The sequence below is a fragment of the Lithobates pipiens genome, unplaced genomic scaffold (genome assembly GCF_037356315.1).
Source record: "Lithobates pipiens isolate NorthernLeopardFrog02 unplaced genomic scaffold, aLitPip1_a1.2 Scaffold_19, whole genome shotgun sequence".
NCBI classification, from domain to species: Eukaryota; Metazoa; Chordata; class Amphibia; order Anura; family Ranidae; genus Lithobates; species Lithobates pipiens.
The window spans coordinates 126,275,654-126,295,853 of NW_027507764.1; the positions used below are offsets into that span (position 1 = coordinate 126,275,654).

At 39.2% G+C, this 20,200-nt stretch overlaps 1 long non-coding RNA gene across 1 annotated transcript in view; it reads left to right on the top strand.

Annotated features, from left to right (window-relative positions):
• LOC143996272 (uncharacterized) overlaps nt 1-20,200 on the top strand; it is a 155,414-nt gene that overhangs the window by 106,907 nt on the left and 28,307 nt on the right. Inside the window, exon 2 of the long non-coding RNA XR_013277522.1 lies at nt 3,803-3,872. This is a non-coding gene — a long non-coding RNA (uncharacterized LOC143996272). The remainder of the gene's footprint in view (nt 1-3,802; nt 3,873-20,200) is intronic.

The window sequence follows — 20,200 nt, forward strand, 5'->3', positions numbered from 1 at the left end:
CACAGAAATGCTTGCTATAGTGGCAGCTCAGTGTAGAAGCAAGAAGCAGCTCTGAGAGACAATTGGGAAGAGAACACAAGCGCCTACTACGTGTAGCATTTAATGCATTTAAATAGAGGTAAAAGGAGTATTACTCACAAAAGTGTTAAAATCAAAGAGCACATAGCACTGCAGGTAATGGTTCTCAACATCACTGTCCCAGGGGTGCAGGACTGGGGTGTGTAGCTGGGTTCCCGTGATCCGGCTGGAACCCACCGGCTATACTGATCGCAGGAACCTAGCTACACACCCCAGCCGGGCACCCCTGGGACAGTGATGTTGAGGACCATTACCTGCGGTGCTATGTGCTCTTTGATTTTAATACTCTTGTGAGTAATATTCCTTTTACCACTATTAAAATACACTAAATGCTATGCTTAGTAGGCGCTTGTGTTCTCTTCCCAGTCACCCTTAACCACTTCGCACCCGCGCTATAGCCAAAAGACGGCTATAGCATGGACACTAACTGCCGGGAGGGTGTCCCTGGATGTCCTCCTGTTTACTTCCCCTCTGCGCACCACCGCGGGTGCGCATTGGGGAAATTCTGTATTGCCCGTGTCCCTCAGACACAGCCAATCACAGATCGTGCTAAATGGCCAATCACAGCGGCCATTTAGCACTCGATCACAGTGTCCAATGAGAGGTCATCTCATATGTAAACATATGAGATCATCTCTCATCGCCGGCTCCCCTCCTCACACAGAGACAGCGTGTGAGGAGGGAGAGATGAACGGCTGCAGCCAGTGAGTAAGAACACACACACACAGTAAAACACACACACACAGTAAAACACACACAGTGAAACACACACAGTGAAACACACATACATGCCCACCTGTCCCCAGTGCCACCTATCAGTGCCATCTGTCCCCTGTCCCCAGTGCCACGTGTCCCCAGTGCCACCTATCAATGCCACCTGTCCCTAGTGCCACCTATCAATGTCATCTGTCCCCAGTTCCACCTGTCCTCAGTGCCACCTATCAGTGCCACCTGTCCCCAGTGCCACGTGCCACCTGTCCCCAGTGCCACCTATCAGTGCCACCTGTCCCCAGTGCCATGTGCCACCTGTCCCCAGTGCCACGTGCCACCTGTCCCCAGTGCCAAGTGTCCCCAGTGCCACCTGTCAGTGTCACGTGTCCCCAGTGCCACCTGTCAGTGTCATGTGTCATCAGTGCCACGTATCAATGCCACCTGTCAGTGTCACGTGTCATCAGTGCCACGTATCAGTGCCATCTGTCATCAGTGCCATGTATTAGTGCCATCTGTCATCAGTGTCATGTGCCATCAGTGCCACGTATCAGTTCCATCTGCCATCAGTGCCACGTGAGTGCCACGTGTCATTGTCCTGGTGCTCCAGAGCCTTCAAAAGTGTAATAGGTAGTCAACAAGTTAGATGTGTAATTTATGCTCCTAGAACATGTGATGGCGCTCCCTGCATGTTGGGCCTCTCTAAGTGGCCAGGCTGAGAAAAAGTCCCACACATGTGGTATCATAATACTCAGGAGTAGCATAATGTATTTTGGGGTGTAATTTGTGGTATACACATGCCATGTGAGAGAAATAACCTATTACACTGACAATTTTGTGGGGGAAAAAATAAAAAATAAAAAAAATCTTCATTTTGCAAAGAATTGTGGGAAAAAATGACAACACCAAAAACCTCACCATGCATCTTACTAAATAGCTTGGAATGTCTACTTTCCAAAAAGGGGTCATTTGGGGGGTATTTGTACTTTCCTGACTTGTGCGGGTCGCAAGAAATGAGATAGGCCACCAGTACATCAGATGTGATCAATTTTGTATGATTTGCACCACAAATTGTAGACTCTCTAACTTCCACAAAGACCAAATAATATCCACCAATTTGGGTTATTTGTATCAAAGATATGTAGAAGTATAAATTGTGGCCAAAATTCATGAAAAAAAAAAATTATTATGTTATCACAGAAACAAAGAAAATAAAAATTTGGTCTAATTTTCATTTATAGCGCAAAGAATAAAAAAAACAGAGGTGATCAAATACCACCAAATGAAAGCTCTATTTGTATGAAAAAAAGGACAAAAAAATTAATTTGGGTACAGTGTTACATGACTGAGTAATTGTCATTCAAAGTGTGAGAGCACCGCAAGCTGAAAATTGGTCTGGGCAGGAGGGGGGATTAAGTGCCCAGTAGGCAAGTGGTTAAAGCTTTAACATGTATGGTAAACACAAAAGAAAGGTTGAAAGAGTGAAAGGTACATTTTGTTAGCCATTAATTATTTTAGGGTTTAAAAAGAAAAACAAAACAAAATCAAACATAAGTAAACAGCACTGGAAAATGGACAGAAATGATTAAAAATAAATAAAAATAATAAAGGCAAACAAGCATATTTATGTTCATGATGTAATATGCATTCTACTGTGCAATTCTTTTCTGGCTCCTCTGCCATACAGTCACTTATGGCTATGATCCACTTTCATTGCTGGAGCACATGAGAGGCGCAAGGAAGGGCATCTGTTTAGTTTGTAGTATGTAGTCAAATATTAACATTCATTATGGTACATGCACTTAATAATGAAACCTTCAATCTAATTGGTTGTTATGGAGATTCAGTTGCTTTTCCTCTGTTCCTTCTTTAAATAAAACATTTATTATATCTAGGAAAACAAAATGATTACCATGTTTGTATCTGATCTAATTAACAAGTTCATAGGAAACATCTATTAAATTCTATCTCTTTGTTTGCTGTGGCCAAATTGACATTTTCTTTGCTGGGGGCTGAATGTGAGGTTTACACTGACACACAACACAATGCATAAGAGAAATAAAACAAAAAGTAAAGCAAACAACTGAGTGAAGTACCATGCCGCAGAAAGCGGTTTTCCAGCACTTTGCTGATGGCAATTCTTTGTTCTCTCAGCACAGCACTTTCCCAGATTATACTTTAATTATCCTGCACTTTCTGCAAAGAAGATATCTTGTTGGCTCAAAGCCAGAGTTAGCTGAGATTCCTCTTGTCACTACAGTGTCTAACAGCATGTACAGAACAATATCCCAATTAGATCTTTAAGTGCTGGAAACATGATATTGCAGACCATTCTCGCTCTGACTTGGAATTTTTTGAAATTCAAAGCCAAGGTGAAAGCTGAAATCCCATTTGTTAGCTGCCACTGGGTATAATGTGCCAGTAAACAACGCTACCAATACTTTGACAACTTATCCGGCAGATTGGGTCAGATGGCATCATATGGTGTAAACAATTTGACCACTGACTGTTATCTTGGCTGCTTAAAAGCCACCATAACATCATACATTTCTACGTGATGATGATTTGTGGACATCCTCAACTCCTGTGTTATTTTGGAGTAGTTGTATCTATGGCCAGATCTCTCTGCATTGGGTATCTGTAGAGGCCTTTGTGGTACCATACTGTGAGATAAATCCTAACAGGTTTTACAGCATGCTAATGAGTGTTCTACTGGAAAAATACAGTATACCATAGAAAGCTGAATCTGCCCATGTATGTGTTCACATTATTATTTTCACGATCTTTTACTTATCTATATATTTATCTGAACTGTGCAGATTTTTCAATATTTTGTGTTTCTACAAATTTGTTAAATATTGGGAAGTGAATATCTGGCCTAGGTCACGCTTAAAACATGGACAGCTTTACTAATGTGCCAGAGAAAAACCTCTAATTGGACAAGTAAAAAATTATAACAAACATGATTGTTGGCATTTAAAAAAAAAAAAAAATTGTATGTGTTTTTTCTTTCCAGCGTAAGAAGAGACATAAGGACAGCAACTGATCCTGGCCTGAAGGCAGAATAGGATCACAGCCGAGATTCCGTGAGTGGACTCTAATGCTGTTCTACTTTTCTATGTGATTTTAGAGGCTTTAACAGTAAAGCCTTGTACACACCATGAGAATATCAGACAAACAAAAATGAAGGTTACTCAACTTACGAAAACTCTCGTACGACAGAATACAACTTCTGAAGTGATGTAATGTATTGTATTATATTGTATTGTAATGTATTCTTTTGTTTCTGAGCATGCTTAGTCTTGCTCTTCCGATTTTTTTTTTTTTAGACGGAAACTGTCCTAATTAAATGAAAACCATAGATTATTGTATGAGAAAAATTTTCGTGTTTTTCCTGTTGGATCATTTCGGATGAACTGTCATGATCTGCTCTCGAAAGCTCTTTACTAACCATCAGATTATCGTACAAAAGTGCACAAAAGCTGTATTTTTCATCTGATTGTCTCATCGTGTGTACTAGTCTTAAGTAAGATTCATTAAAGCCCAACTCCATCAAAAAACTGTTTGTTTTGTTTTGAATGGAGCAAGGAAGGATTTGAATCTCTGTCAGGACCTCTGCCCATATTGAGGAGATCTTCCTTCACTTTTCTTTAGGAAATGAAGTGATTGGAAATGTCTCTAATGGGAAAACAAACAAAACACATTTATAGTAGAAAGGGGAAAGGTTTCAACTTTGGATAGTGTTTTGATTGCTGTCCGTGCCTTCCTGTCCCAAGACTCCTATTCCCGTCCTTGCTTGCATTAGCTGAACCAGAAGTGAGTGAAAGGGGTTAATTTACTAAAGGCAAATAGACTGTGCAGTTGCTCCAGAGCTTGGTAAATGAGCAGAAGTTCTGCTGACTTCCATTATCCAATCATCTGCAAGCAAAAATTCAGTTTTTTTTTCCTTGCACATGATTATTTTTTTTTTTTTCAAAGTGAAGCTTTACCTTATTTACGAAGCTCCGGAGCAACTGCACTTTGCAACGTGCACAGTCTATTTTCCCTTAGGAAATCAATCCCATAATCTCTCTATTCGCGTCAAAAGACAGAAATAGAAACTTACAAACTTTCCCAATCTATCCAAAACGAAAAACTAAAATTTTGCCCAAAGTTGGGCCTTAAAAACTACTTGCCAACCACGCTATATCTGAATGATGGCTACAGCATAGTCATCCAGTTATGGGAGGGGGCGTCTATTGACCTCCTCCTAGAACTAGGTCCCCTGCGTGCTTGCTGCTGTGCGCACCTGGTGCTCTATGAATGCTATGTCCTTTGGATGAAGCTGATCACAGATCGGGGTAAAGAGCCAATCACAGTGGCTCTTTACCACATGATCAGCTGTGTCCAATCACAGCTGATCACCATGTAAACACACTTGCTGGCTATCGGAATTCCTTTCCTCATGCTGTCACAGAGAGAGCTGGTAACTGGCAAGTGTGAAAGAGGGCATCTACATTGATAATCAGGACACTGATCATCAGTGCAGCCCCAACAGTGTCCATCAGTGCTGTCTATCGGTGCTGCCAATCAGTGCTTCCTCATTAGTGTCGCCTATCAATGTCCATGAGTGCCCACCAGTGCTGCCTCATCAGTGTCCACCAGTGCTGCCTCATCAGTGGCCACCAGTGCTGACTCATCAGTGCCCATTAGCGCAGCCTATCAGTGCCCATCAGTGCTGCCTATCAGTGTCCATCAGTGACGCCTCATCAGTGCAGCCTATCAGTGCTGCCTATTAGTGCCCATCAGTGCAGCCTCATCAGTGCAGCCTATCGGTGTTGCCTATTAGTGCCCATCAGTGCAGCCTCATTAGCGCACATCAGTGAAGGAGAAAAATTGCCTGTTTGCAAAATGATATAACAGAAACTAAGAAACAATTTATTTCAATTTTTTGGTCTTTTTTCATTTGTTTAGCAAAAAATAAAAAATAAAACCCAGTAGAGAGAACCGAAAGTAAGCTCTATTTGTGTGAAAAAAATTATACAAATTTCATATAAATACAGTGACCGCCCAATAGGCAAGTGGTTAAATCAATGATGTCTCATCTACAAAGTTTTACCAAATTAAAAAGATATTTTAACTATAAACGTTACAGTTGTTTTTAGTCATAATGACCATTGCATTGGTTGTAATTTTTTTTCTTCATATATGCAGCCAGTCCTTCATTTAGTCAGTGTCATCCATGCCATTAATCACCATATGTCAAGGCTGTAATTAGATCTTTACTTGTCCTATTTAGTAAGGCATTACAAAGCTTAGTAACTCAGACTTACTTTTGTGTAGGCAGATAAGGTAAAATTTGACTTGCAACCAGATTGGATTGCCACAGTTTTCACATAATCAGGGCTCTTCAAGCTAAATAAGTGTCAGTTCACAGACTAGAAATAGGAAAAGTTGTGGTAAAACAGCTAGAATGACTTTAGTAAGGGGTTGTATTATTGATTTCTATTTGCCATTTTGTTAATTTTAGTAGGCAATGTAGGATCTCTTAAATTTCTGAGTTTGTCAGCAGCTGGGTCGACAACCACAATAAACATATTCTATTGCAAATTTTAGGAATACTTTGCTTTTAACATCAAAGGATGAGTAGAAAGGGGAATAAGGACTGACAGGATGCCAAGAAATGGACAAATAGATGTCTGTCTCTTCCAGTAGGAAGCTGTCTAATAATGGGTGTGCATAAAGGCAAACCATTTTTCTTTAGGTTAGGATAGAGCAGAGAAGGGTTAGAACTCCTGTCAATTTTTGTGTCCCCATTGGTGAACATAAAGTGATAAGAAATTCAAAATTTTCAAAAATGTCACCAGAACAGAATGTGATGGGAAATTTACAATAGAGACACCTGTTTTGGTGATGACTGTGTAAGAGGAGAATTTCCTTCACTTTAAAGAGATTTCCTCTCAATTCCTTGGCTGCTTCTCCAGAAAGTGAAATGAAAACTCCTGAATGGCACACAGACAGCAAAAAATAAATTTCTCTACTCTATCCAAAAGTTTTGGCTATACATACACTGTAAGCAAAGCATTCTTGCCCTGGAGAACATTAAGTAAGACCAATCTGGGATTCTCCATTTCTTTCCTGAGCTGAACAGCAGACAGAGCTTTTCTTACATGACTCCATTTTACAAACATACAACAGAACAAATAGGCCAATCCGGCAATAAGTGTTGATTTCCTAAAGGCAAATTCACTTGGCAAGTAAACTTTCTATTACCTTAGTGAATGGGATGAACTTCTGCTGATATCCATCATCCATTCATGTGCAAACAAAAAAGTTTTTTTTTATATTTTTTTAATTCCCTTGCAAAGTAAAAATACTCTTGCTAAGCAAACAGCCTATTTGCCTATTAGTAAATGAATGCCCAGCTCTCCTTTCAACTATAAATGTCCTGGATGTAGCACCTCATCATCATCCTCAAGCAGTGGTTAGCTGGAGATGATTGGCTCTAGAGATTTGCCCATGCAACAATCTCCCCATACATTTCTCAGGTTTGTAAAACACCAGCAGCTTCAGCATGCAAGCACCGACCACTGCATTGTTTTATATATACAGCCAGCTAAAGACGGATAAGGCTTCACATAGGAAATTGTTTAAATTTAACAGGGGGAGAATTACAAGTAATTACATATAACAATATAACATTGTTTTGGAAACGGATTTCACTTAATATATAGACAAAAATAATTTGCGAAGAAAGATGATATTAGGGACTGATTGTAATTGAGTATATTCTTTTGTCCTTCATATATCCTCAAAAGTCGTTTTTACTACTTATCAATTTTCTAAAAGAAGACCGCGTAAGTCAGCACAAGGAGAGACAAGAGGCAACACAGCAATGAAGTAGACACTCGGCACCATGTCTACTTGTAGACACTATTTCTTCCTTGTCAGTTAGCATGTCAGTTTCCTAAAGCTATAACACAACCTGTTTAATAAAGGTAGTGATTTTTCAGTAAAATAATGACACAAACTAGATTACTAAATAGAATACATTGCTCCAATCACATGATACATTGCCTCAACATCATTGAGTCAATGATTCAGTCCTAAGTAGACTGTTGCTTCTCTAAAAACATTATCAATTTAACCTCTTCTTGACAGAGGGTAAAACAAATCTTAATGCCTAAACACAGAGTGGCAACTTTGACATGTTAGTAAAATTGTGCCTATCATCTCAACTACTTTGTGTATCCAGCTGGATTATACCTTGTTTTTTCAGGACACACTGAGCATTCATTTTGGTTAATTCAGCTTTATATTTCTTGTTATTACCATAACCAACCACCAAAGAAAAATCCAAATTCATATGTTACCTAGTTAATAGTTCATCCAGTTCAACCAACAAAGAAAAAAAATATATGTTTATGTTAGTTGTTGTTTGTACCCATGGGCCCAGAAACATTTTTCATTGTACCTAAAACACACTGTCACTGACACTAACTGACACTAATATTAAATGAAAACATGTTTTTTTTAATCCTACCTAAAATACACTGACCCTTAACTTTTAACCTGAAATTGTACACACTCGTGGAATGGCGACAAAGTACGGTACTTAAAGATCTCCATAGACGATGCTTTAAAATATTTCTACAAGTTACCAGTTTACAAGTTACCAGTTTAAAATTACAGAGGAGGTCTTGTGCTAGAATTATTGCTCTTGTTCAAACGATCATGACGATACCTCACGTGTGGTTTGAACATGAGCTGCATCAGGGTAACAGCCGATCGGCTTCTTAGCCACATCAGTTTTTATTCCAAGAAAGTCAACCACCGGCTCTAAAAAATGGTACAGGGGTGATGCGTGCAGCTGCAGGCATCCCCCTGGCTGGTACAACCCCATCAAATTGAGGCTGCATATTTGTGTACGGTCGGCGTGATAGGGTTAATCTTGAACCTAAACCTGACTCAGTAACCTAAACTTAAACATGGTCAAATTTACCTCCACTATCCAAGTGCTTCATTTAAAGTCCAAATCTCCCTATTGTATCTACCTATTATAGAGATGAAGCCACTTAATTGTGCTTCATCTAAAGTCCCAACTCCCTCCTATTCTCGCATATATACCGGGATGGAAGCATTTCGATATATGGGACTGGTAGTGTTCCCCTACCTTCCCTGTGTGAGGCTTGCCCTCATTTATAGGGTACCTTATGTTATGGTTATTATATTGGTGACATTTATAGACATTTTCTCTGTGCATTTATATTTATTACAGTTATGTACGATACATGGTTTTTGCTTATAGGCAGCATTCCTGGCATCGATTCAATGTCCCACATGGGTATTTGTTTATAAGTGCCTAGTGCACACTCCCAACCTGGTTGGTGTTGTGCTCTGTGTGGTGTATTGGGCGTCTGGGTGGCGCTAGGCTATCCTCTCCCTGCGGGAGCTGCGATGCGCCAGTGGGTCCTCCCCTCCTCCCCTTTCACCTGTGATCGGGAGGTTCGGGCGCACGCCCCTCTGCGCATCAGCGCCACGCACCCTACGTCGTGCGCGTGACGTCAGTTCTGACATCATTTCGCCGACGTTTAGTGTTTTAGTTCTCCGCGTCCCCATGGAGGAGCCTTCTCGCACCTGTTGCTGAGTGCGCACTCGGCTCACGTGCGGTCCCTCCTCCTGTATCTCACGCACGTGGCGTTGGCGGCATATTTAAACACTCCCCACCTCGAGCTAGCTGTGTTTATGGCTAGTCTCTACCTGGGGTCAATGCACACCAGCCATATTGTGTGCTGGTGCCTCTTTGGGTGTGATGTTTTGGGTGAGCGCTCCTTCCCTTTTCTTTTCTTACACACTTCCCTATGCTACAGATTCTCCTTTTCTTCAATTGGTGATCCTGTTTTGCAGCCTTTTGTCTTTTTTCATGTATTTTTTCTTTTCACTTGCAACTTTGCATTCACAATTTTGGTGACACCTTTACTTTCTTTTTGTAAATTTGGATATCTATTTAAAATGCCATTCACCCTTAGATGCTGATATCATTGCACCATTCTATTCTATTTTATATTATCATTCCTTATGGAACTTACTGGGTTCACTAATAATTATCACTCTTATAAAAACACATTATCATTACAATTTGTATACATTTAATATTTTGTTCCTAGATATGGTTGCTTCAACAACTATATTATATCTCTTTTTTTGAAGACACTCTGTCTAATTTTCGTACTTCTTCAGTCTGCCCGATATCGCATCCCCTACATATGCCGCCTCAGCTCCCGTGGAGAGATTGTGCTCCTAGCTCATTTTGTGCCCACCACTGTGCACTGCGCTCGCTGTCTGAGTTGGTGAATATGTTTGGCTACAACCTTTTGTACGAATTAAATGTTTATTCACCCACATATTCTCTCATATATGGATAGTATGGTTCATTATTTTTCTATATACATTCCTTAGGAATTTATGGTCGCATCAGCTCCTGATGAGTGTAGAAACATCCACAAAACGCGTCGAGCTTTGATTTGATGCCCCAGCTACAGTTCATCCGGAACCATGCTTAGTCTATTATTATTTGATCTTTTCAATTATATATAATAATTTTTTCCCTACTTAGTGGATGCATATTTACCATGTGGGTATATTTGTCTATATCAGGCATGCTGCCATTGATACTATTACCTTGATACTATTATGTTATACTATTTTATTTATTTATTTTTAGAATCATGCGTTATTGTATATGTACTCTCTTACTAAGCTTATGCTATGTGCACGTCCTTACATGCATATGAAATGAATGCTTTTTATTGTCTGTATATTTTACACTCAATAAACATTCCATGGTGAAACTTAACCACTTTCAGACCGGACCAATTTGCTGGTCAAAGACCAGACCACTTTTTGCGATTCGGCACTGCATCGCTTTAACTGACAATTGCACGGTCGTGCGACGTGGCTCCCAAACAAAATTGACGTCCTTTTTTTCCCCACAAATAGAGCTTTCTTTTGGTGGTATTTGATCACCCCTGCGGTTTTTATTTTTTGCGCTATAAACAAAAATAGAGCGATAATTTTGAAAAAAACGCATTATTTTTTACTTTTTGTTATAATAAATATCCCCCAAAAATATATAAAAAAAACATTTTTTTCCCTCAGTTTAGGCCGATACGTATTCTTCTACATATTTTTGGTAAAAAAATCGCAATAAGCGATTATTGATTGGTTTGCGCAAAAGTTATAGCGTTTACAAAATAGGGATAGTTTTATAGCATTTTTATTAATAATTTTTTATTATTTTTTTTTTTACTAGTAATGGCGGCGATCTGCGATTTTTATTGTGACTGCGACATTGTGGGGGACCCATCGGACATTTTTGACACATTTTTGGGACCATTGTCATTTATACAGTAATCACTGCTATATAAATGCAGTGATTCCTGTGTAAATGACACTGGCAGTGAAAGGGTTAACCAGTGGGTGGCAGTGTAGGGGTTAAGTGTTCCTAGGGGTGTGTTACTAACTGTGGGGGGGTTGGGCTTTCATTTAGTGTACACTGATCTCTGCTCCAATCACATGGAGCAGAGATCAGCGTCACTAGTTGCTAGGCAGAATGGAAAAATGTTGTTTACACAGCATTTCCTCCATTCGGCCGCTCCGTGAGACGATCGCGGGGATGCCCGCGGCGATCGAGTCCGTGGGTCCCGCGACCGGACTCACGGGGGTCCCGACCAGCGCGGGAGCGCGCCGCCGGCGGCACGCTCCCGATGGCAGGGCGGCATCGAATATTGGACGTACCTGTACGCCAATATGCCTGCCCGTGCCATTCTGTCGACGTACATCGTCGTGCGCTGGTCGGTGCTTCATTTAAAGTCCCAATCACCCTATTGTATCTACCTAGTTTACAAGACCAACCACTTCTGGCTCTTCCTTGCTTCCGAGCATGCGTCTTTGTTTTTTTTTCCGACTGACTTGTGTACACAAGCTCGGAAAATCTGACAACAGACATTTGTCTTGATTTTAAAGTCCTTATGTTCACCTGTAAGGTTAAGTTTTAGGACCCCATTACCTGTCTAAACTGTCTAAACTTTTATCAGCCTACAGCCCCCTTCGTAATCTTTGTTATTCTTAATCTTATTCTGGTCTTCTATGTATTCCTCAAACCCATCTACACTATATGCTGGACAGGGCCTTCTTTTGTTATGTGCCCAAATTCTCTTCCTAAGAACATCAGAGAGTCCCCATTTTTGAAGACTTTCAAAACAAAATGTAAAGCTTTCTTCTTTAGACAAGCCTTCGTGTTCTGTTCCTTTTCTTGTAAATCACTTATTTATTTTGAACAGTGTATCATTTGTTTTTGGTATCATTTGTAATGCCCTTTGAGAAGGCACCTTTAAGGGTGCAATATAAAATAAAGCTTGTTATTATTATTTTTATATTTTGGGAAGTTACATAAAAATGCATTATACTACACAGATAGGTACACTAACATAAATGTATACCCATTCAGGTGTTGAAAGGCTAGCCTTTAATTGTGTAATGAGTTTCCTAGAATGAGAAGTAGTTGTCAATAGCTAAGTGTGAGTAAAAGTTTGTTGACCAGTTGTTAGACAAGCATCATTTGATTTACATAATGGCAGGAAGTATTTAAATATTTAATCAAGAACAGCTAAGATGTCTAGGCACATTACATCTGTAAGGTATTGCTGAGACTAGTCACAGTCATAAGATAAATAGGGGCCTTGAAATAAATATAATGTTAATATATTTTTTCTATGTGTTAAGGCCATGTACATAATCTGCAGTACATTTCTGTGTGTGTGTAATTGATAATTATGTAAGGAAAGGAATAAAGTAGGTATTGTAACTTTTCTATGCATCAGGCAGTTTCATGAAAACACTTCAAATAAAATGATAAAGAGAAATGTTGTCATTGAAAAGGGATTTTATTTATATTTGCTACATTTCTGCTTACAATTAGTTACAAAAATGCTTGTCACTGATATTTTATTGTAAATAGATCAATCTGCATCACAGAACACGCCTTAAATCTTTAACCGCTTTCTGCCTGCTCATAGTAGTTGTAGTGGGAGCAGGTGGCAGCTCCAGGCCCGGCCCGCGTACCTGTGAGTTGCTGCTATTCTTCCTGGTTGTGCATGTGTGTGCCCCCTGCTGACGCATGCTGTGATTGGACACAGCATGAGTTTGGCAGCTGATTTCAGACAATGATTTTGGTTGAATTCCTTTGATTTGCTGTGGCCAATCGCACACAGAGCTCTGTGTTTACAAAAAACACAGAACTCTGTTTACTGTGAACAGCAATCTGGCTGTTTTTTCTCCCTGCAAAGAAGAGAAAAAAATAGACAGGTAATAAAGTAAAGTAAAAGCAGCACATATTACACACATTACACATTGTTAGGCACACAGTTAAAGGGGTTGTAAACCCTCGCCGTTTTTTCACCTTAATGCATTCAATGCATTAAGGTGAAAAATCTCCTGTGTTGCAGCAGCGCCCCCGAGCCCCTTTATTTACCTGAGCGCCGTAGTTCCAATGATGGGAAAGAGCACACTAGCTCCGGCCGGTGTCTAGTGTACTGATTGGGTAGATTGATAGCAGCGCAGCCATTGGCTCCCACTGCTGTCAATCAAATCCAATGATGCGGGTACCAGGGGTGGAGCCGAGTCCTGCTGTCTATGTCTACGGACACAGCAGCAGGACATGGGAGCGAGCCCGCACGAGTGTCCACGAAGGAGAGCACTTTTCCAATGGGGCACTGAAGAAGAAGAGGAGCCAGAAGTGCCAGACCCCAGAAGAGGAGGTTCGGGGATAGGTAGTTCAGTGGAGGTAAGTATGACATGTTTGTTTTTTTTGTTTTTTTTAAACCAACCTTTACAACCACTTTAATCTTTTGATTGCCCCTAGATGTTAACCCCTTCCCAGCCAGTGTCATTTGCACAGTGACAGTGTACATTATTAGCACTGATCACTGTATTAGTGTCAATATTAATGTTAGTGTCAGTTAGTGTACCTCCTAGCCCACCACACTATCACAGTCCCAGTATAAGTCGCTAATTACCGTCATTACCAGTATAGTGTCATATGTAAATTTCAGTAAATATACCATAAGTTGTAGATGCTATAACTTTTGCACAAATCAATTAATATACTGTTATTGTGATTTTTTTTATTTTTATTTTTTTACCAAAGACATGTGACAGAATAAATTTTGGCTTAAATTTGGCCTAAATAATTTATCAAAAATCCATATTAAAACAATTAATCATAGAAAATGAATCCATCACTAGTATAATAAATGTCAAATAATTCATAAATAAATAAAAACCATGAAATTCACAAACAAATAGGTTGTGTGCTTGATATGCACAAAGTGCTACATTGATAAACAAATAAATTAAAATGTCCAGGGCATCAATCAAAACTTCAAATGTCCAGTGTACAAATGCAAAAAATCTTCTATATGCCAACACTTAATTTCAATAATAGTTAAAGTGTGCCATGTTAAAGTTGTAAACTTCTGAAAAAAAGTGCTTATCTCCCACAATCAATAAATCTTTGTGCAATCCACCTCTTAATTCTGCCCACCACTAAACAATTGTATAACTCACCAGAAATATAATACTGGTGGCATAAACCCCAGCATAGAGGCAATTTATTTATCTTCATTAAAGCAAAAGAGAACCGCTTTAGATCCACTGCTGCCTCCAGAGGAGCCTCACTACCAGCGGGAACATTAGTACATGCTCATGTCACCCATTCAACCCAAGTATGGAAGAAAAAGAAAGCTCTCTATTGTGTAAAACCTTCCAATTTATTGATACAATATACAACCATACACTTACATATATATGTGTCAACCCAACACTAAAATACACGCAGTTTCTCTTTAAAATACTAAGCCTGATCCAGCTGCAATAGCCTGGCTGTGATTGGCTCTTGGCATACATGATGAAGTCCTGCCCAAACAAGCCCCCGTTTTGTCTCCTGACATCTTCAAGGGGCAGAATTATTCCACAAGGATTTATGGTCAGTTCTATAGTCATTCTAGCTCCACGCAGTTGAGGTGATGTGCCCCCCCCCCCCCCCTCGAATACAACAGCTCAGTGGGAGAAATCCCTGCATCACTCATCGTTTGTGTTGATGCAGGGATCTGTCAGTATTTTTTACTTCATCCTGCTGGTTAAAGGAAAAAAAACTGATTGTGTGGCACAGTAATTAAAGTGATTTTAAAGTCTCTTTTTTTTCCATTTTAAAATAACAAACATGTTTTACGTACCTGCTCTTTGCAATGGTTTTTCACAGAGCAGCCCCGATCCTCTCCTTGTAGGGTCCCTCCCACTGGTGTTTCTGGTTCTTCCCTCCTGCCGAGTGCCCCCACAGCGAGCAGCTTGACGCTGCTCTGTGTGTCCATTCAGACACAGAGCCACGGTTTGGCCCCAACCCCTCTCTCCCCTCATTGACTTTGATTGACATCAGCGGGAGCCAATGGTGCCCCGCTGCTGTCTCAGCCAATGAGGAGGGGAGTTCAGCACAGCCAAGACTCCCATGCAACATTGCTGGTTTGAGATGGGCTCAGGTTAGTATTAGAGGGGCTGCTTTTACATCCACTTTAAAGCATATTATGTGGGTACAAGAATTGAGGCATATGTTTGCTGCCTATATAACAAATAGCCGTGCCACTTTAAGGCCCTCCCACTGTTAGCATAATTTGGCCACACCCTCTTCCAAGGGAAGAAGGGATTCTCTGACGAAAAAGCGTTCATTATTATTGGAATAAATTTTTACGCGTGGGTGCCATGCATAAATGTAAATGAAAACCTGTTGAGCTATAAATCTTTTTTAATATAAGACCTATAAGTGCCTATTTAAGATTTTAGGTATTGTGGATTTTTACTTCCACATTTCAATTATCAGATTAGATATATTTGTTATCTAGTCACTTGGAATGGTCTAATTTATTATATTTAGTTACAAATCTGGAGACTATATTGTTTTTGTGTGCACTAAGCCAAATACATTTTTACTGAAAGTATAAATTTCATAGACAAGTACTGAGTACCATACACTTTGCAAGATTGGGACTACCACATTCTTTTTCTATACATTCCTTTATTTCAGAAAATATATTGTTTGGGGATTTTATTACATTTGCCTGTTAATAACATACATTTTAGCATGTGTTTAAACTTTGACAAGCATTGAAAGCATAAGTATTCAGTAAATATGAGTTTGTGGTTCTGATACTACTGAATGAAATGAAATTGACTTGCACAGATAAAATGTGTTGGCATAATATACTATTATTATATGGCATTGTAATGTAATATAACATAATGTGATACAGTAAGAATACCGGATTGTTTTCATTAAGGCATCAACAGGATACAGTATTCTCCATGTGTGACACACGCATTCGTTTGTTTTGTCTTTCTCCTCCCCGGTACTGTTTCATTTAGCCCTGTCCAGATGTTATCTCTTCTTTGATTCTGCTGCATATTGCAGGTGAAGAATTATGAGTAAAATGTTGGTGGGTCTCTGCTAGTGACAGGTTCTAAGACAGAAAATCTGTGCTGACCCCTTCTCCCCACTGTTCATTTATCTGCAAGGCGGTATCCTGAGATAGATTCCTGCTCTGTGATTTATTGCAGTAAAACACCACATAGAAATGGGCTTTTGATAAAATTGTTCAAGGATTCTTGCACGATAAATCCTAATCTTTACATGCATGCTACAGAATGTTTTACTTTTTCCAGCTATAAATAATCAGTGCCAAATGGCTTAATATATCTGCACAAACAAGCAGCTTCTGTACAGCAGCTGCACTGAGTGCATAGGATCCTAGTTACTATGAGGCGCATGCAAGTGCCTTGGTATTAAACAAGACAGTCTTTATTAACTGTGTAAAAAAATAAAATAAAATAAAACTACTATTAAGTATAAAGTGCAGGCGCATAGTCTGCCTGGACCTTCAGCAATCTGTTGCTATGCCCAAATTCCAGCCTATTTTAATTAACAAAGCTCTAACATTTACTGGTAGTGTCAAATTTAGTATGTATTGGCCTAAATAGGCTACCTGGGAGCAGACAGATTCCAGCAGCATCTCTGAGGTCACTTGGTGTAATCTGGCAAATGGTGGCTATGCCTTAACAATTTGGTGCTTACGTTTAAATTGCTTGATAGCTGTCCTACCGCATTGTAGGAATTCCTGGCAAAGACCAGCTAGTCCTTCAGATGCTATATAGGGGAGCTCACACCTATCAATGGGGATACACAGTTCCAACACTAAACCATGACCGTTCATGACAGATGTACTGGGAATAAAAGAAAAAGCTCCAGAAGAAGCGTGTAAATCACGCGAAACATGTTGAGCCATCCTCGTCAAACAATACATACTAAACCGCGAATACTGTTTCTGTATATGAGAATATTGATGTAAATGTACATTATTTGTTATTATTTCCAGAGTCTATTCGGAAAACAAGCAGATTATAGTAGCGGTAATTGTATTGAATGTTATACATTGACTACGAATATTGTTGTGAAACATGGTTTTAAGCCATTTGTATCAAGTATGATACATTCATTTTTAAGCAATAAAGTTTATTATTTTACATTACTGATCATTGTTTCGTCTATGGTGCCTAAAAAGTCCATAAGTCCCCTTTTTTCTTTTATTTCCATGATATACTAGGACGTGGCACAGGTCTATACTTCCATGTATCCACAGTACCACTCTGTGCTTTTTGATACATTTACTAATTTTTCATGACAGATGTACTGTATCCCCTTTTAGCAGTGAAGACTAGGTAAGAACAACTTTACATGTGTGAGAACAATCAAATGTGGCTGGAGTTCAGAGGATATTTCTTTTGATGTACAAAACCTTATACGATTAGTAAAATAGCCTAGATAAAAAATATATATATATCCCAGAAAAGGTGTATGTTAAATACAGTATAACCAAAAATATGAACATAATAGATACATAGGGGAAAGATTAATATAGTGGATTAGGTGTCCAAAGATATCAGGGAAATGGTTCACACAAAATGACAGTTACATTCTCTCATAAGATTAAGGGGAAAAGCCTTTGCATTATCTATTATAATTATGATTCCCCACCACTTAAATTCATGAAAATATTATCCTTCCTCAGGTTCATTCCATTAATTCATATTCACCTTCAAGAATTATGTACTCATTTATGAGACTTGAGAAGTCTTCCACCAGAATGCTTATTCTTCTTCCTATAAAAGGAACTGTTGGAAACATCCTGTAAGGTTCAAACGGGTGTTGCATAAGCAATAACCTCTGAATAGAGAGACATGCAACTTTAGCAGTGGTAGTAGTCTTCCAAACTTTGTCTTACTCATTGGAATAGCATTGTGGCTCTCTCTCTGCATTCAACGGGAACTTTCACAGGAGTCTCTTTCAACTTCCAGCCTTGAAAGAGTGGAGTTGTGTCTTCGGTGATAGGATAAAAGTAATATGGTGCTTAAGTTTAATATTGTGTCAGCTCATCAGCTGTTGATAGTGGAGGAAAATAGGAAAATTCATATCCCAATGTAGCTCTTGACAAAGAGCAGCCTGTCCTTTACACACAGAGCCCACATTTATCACTGAGGGTACACAATCCAAAAACACTGCTCTATGACAGATTATGTATACCTATGTATATATTTATGAACGAAGAGACAATCTTTCAGGCAAGAATTATTATAATGAAGACTTTGAACTTAATGAGATATATCATTTGCCATGTTGGATCTCCTATATTAGCTAAAGATACATTTTAGTCCACTCTTCCTCAATGATCCAATAGTCAACCTTCTGTGTAACATGATCTTATTTCTCATCTAAGCAGTAAGGTCCTTCCATGATGGTAATTTTCCTCCCTTCACTGTCATATACAGAGGTGGGTCACATATATTTTTTCTTATGATTCATAAAATAAACTTTTTATGGTAGGATGCTAACACAGAAGTCCAGGCTAAGAAATAATGTGTAGAAAAAAAATAAAAAATAAAATGTTCCTATAGCAGGATACTGTAAGTTTACAAAGAATAGCATTAATAATAGTAAGGTTAATGTTCAGGTTCATATTGAGTTAGTTGCTAAAGAACACCCTAAATGTACCCCCAGCTGTGCTTATTATTTTTTGAAAGCATGCATCATCCCCTAATGTGTTCCTTGAGACTCTTCACAGTTGGAGCAGTGTGTGATTAGAACCTGTGCAGTCCAAACTCTATTCATTTCAGTGGAGACACTAGGCAGTTCATCAACCTGTTGACAGGCCCTCCATAGATGGAGGCCAAGGTGCACCAGTAATCTAGAAAGAAAATCTGTGTGGCACCAGGCAAGCTGTATTGCAAAAATATTTGAAGTGATGGGGCCCTCGGAAGATAAGGGCAATGTAAGTGACCTTATCCAAAGTGGGCATAATTGGTGTTGAGCGTGGTTAGGATTTTGTATACCCCTGGTCAGCACCAAAGCTTAAGTGCCAGATCATCATTTATTGAAAATCCCTTCACTGTCAAACATACTGAGGCAACAGCTGCCCCAGGAATTGCTATTAGAAGTGATCAGTGTGGAAGAGACAACTTATACTGTGCGGCCAAATGTTTGTGGACATCTGACCATCACACCTATTGTTCATGCTTGTTGCACATTACATTCCAAAATTATGGGCCTGACCTCCAGTCTTCTGGGAAGGCTTTCCATAGGACTTTGGAGTGTGTCTGTGGAAATGTGTGCTTATTCAGCCAAAAGAGCATTAGTGAGGTTAGGTATTGATGATGGATGAGAAGACCTGGCTCATAATTGGCATTCCCTAAGGTGTTAAATTGGGTTGAGGTTACGAAACTAGGCAGGTCACTCGAGTTCCTCCACACTAAACTTAAAAGGTAACTTTTTTAAGGAAAAAAAATATATAATAATAATATAGCTTATAAAATTGAAACATAAATCATATTGTAATTGAATGTTATTCAAAATTACATTTCCTTTTGTAACTTTCTGTAAAATGCTATGCAATGGGAATACCTGTACACAGATGGTGTACAGAACGCCCCCCTCAGAAATATAATTTCCTGCTTCAGTGCTTGGCTTACTCATTTTCCCAGAAGTCTTCACTAAGATACAAGGCAAATTTTGGGCATCCCCTGCAACAAAAATGTAATTTTCGGTGAGATACTGTCAAAAGGAAATCACATCCAAAGGGATGCAGACCTTCAACTTTCTTCTTTAGAACCCTGCAGGTACAGCAGTTGAATGATAATTAAAAACATATATTTCCCATACAGATTCACAGAAAAACAGCTATTTCTTCAGAATAACAAAAGGTAGAAATCTACAAAAAGTTTGTTATAATCCTTGCAATGTACAGTGGTGTGAAAAAGTGTTTGCCCCCTTCCTCAT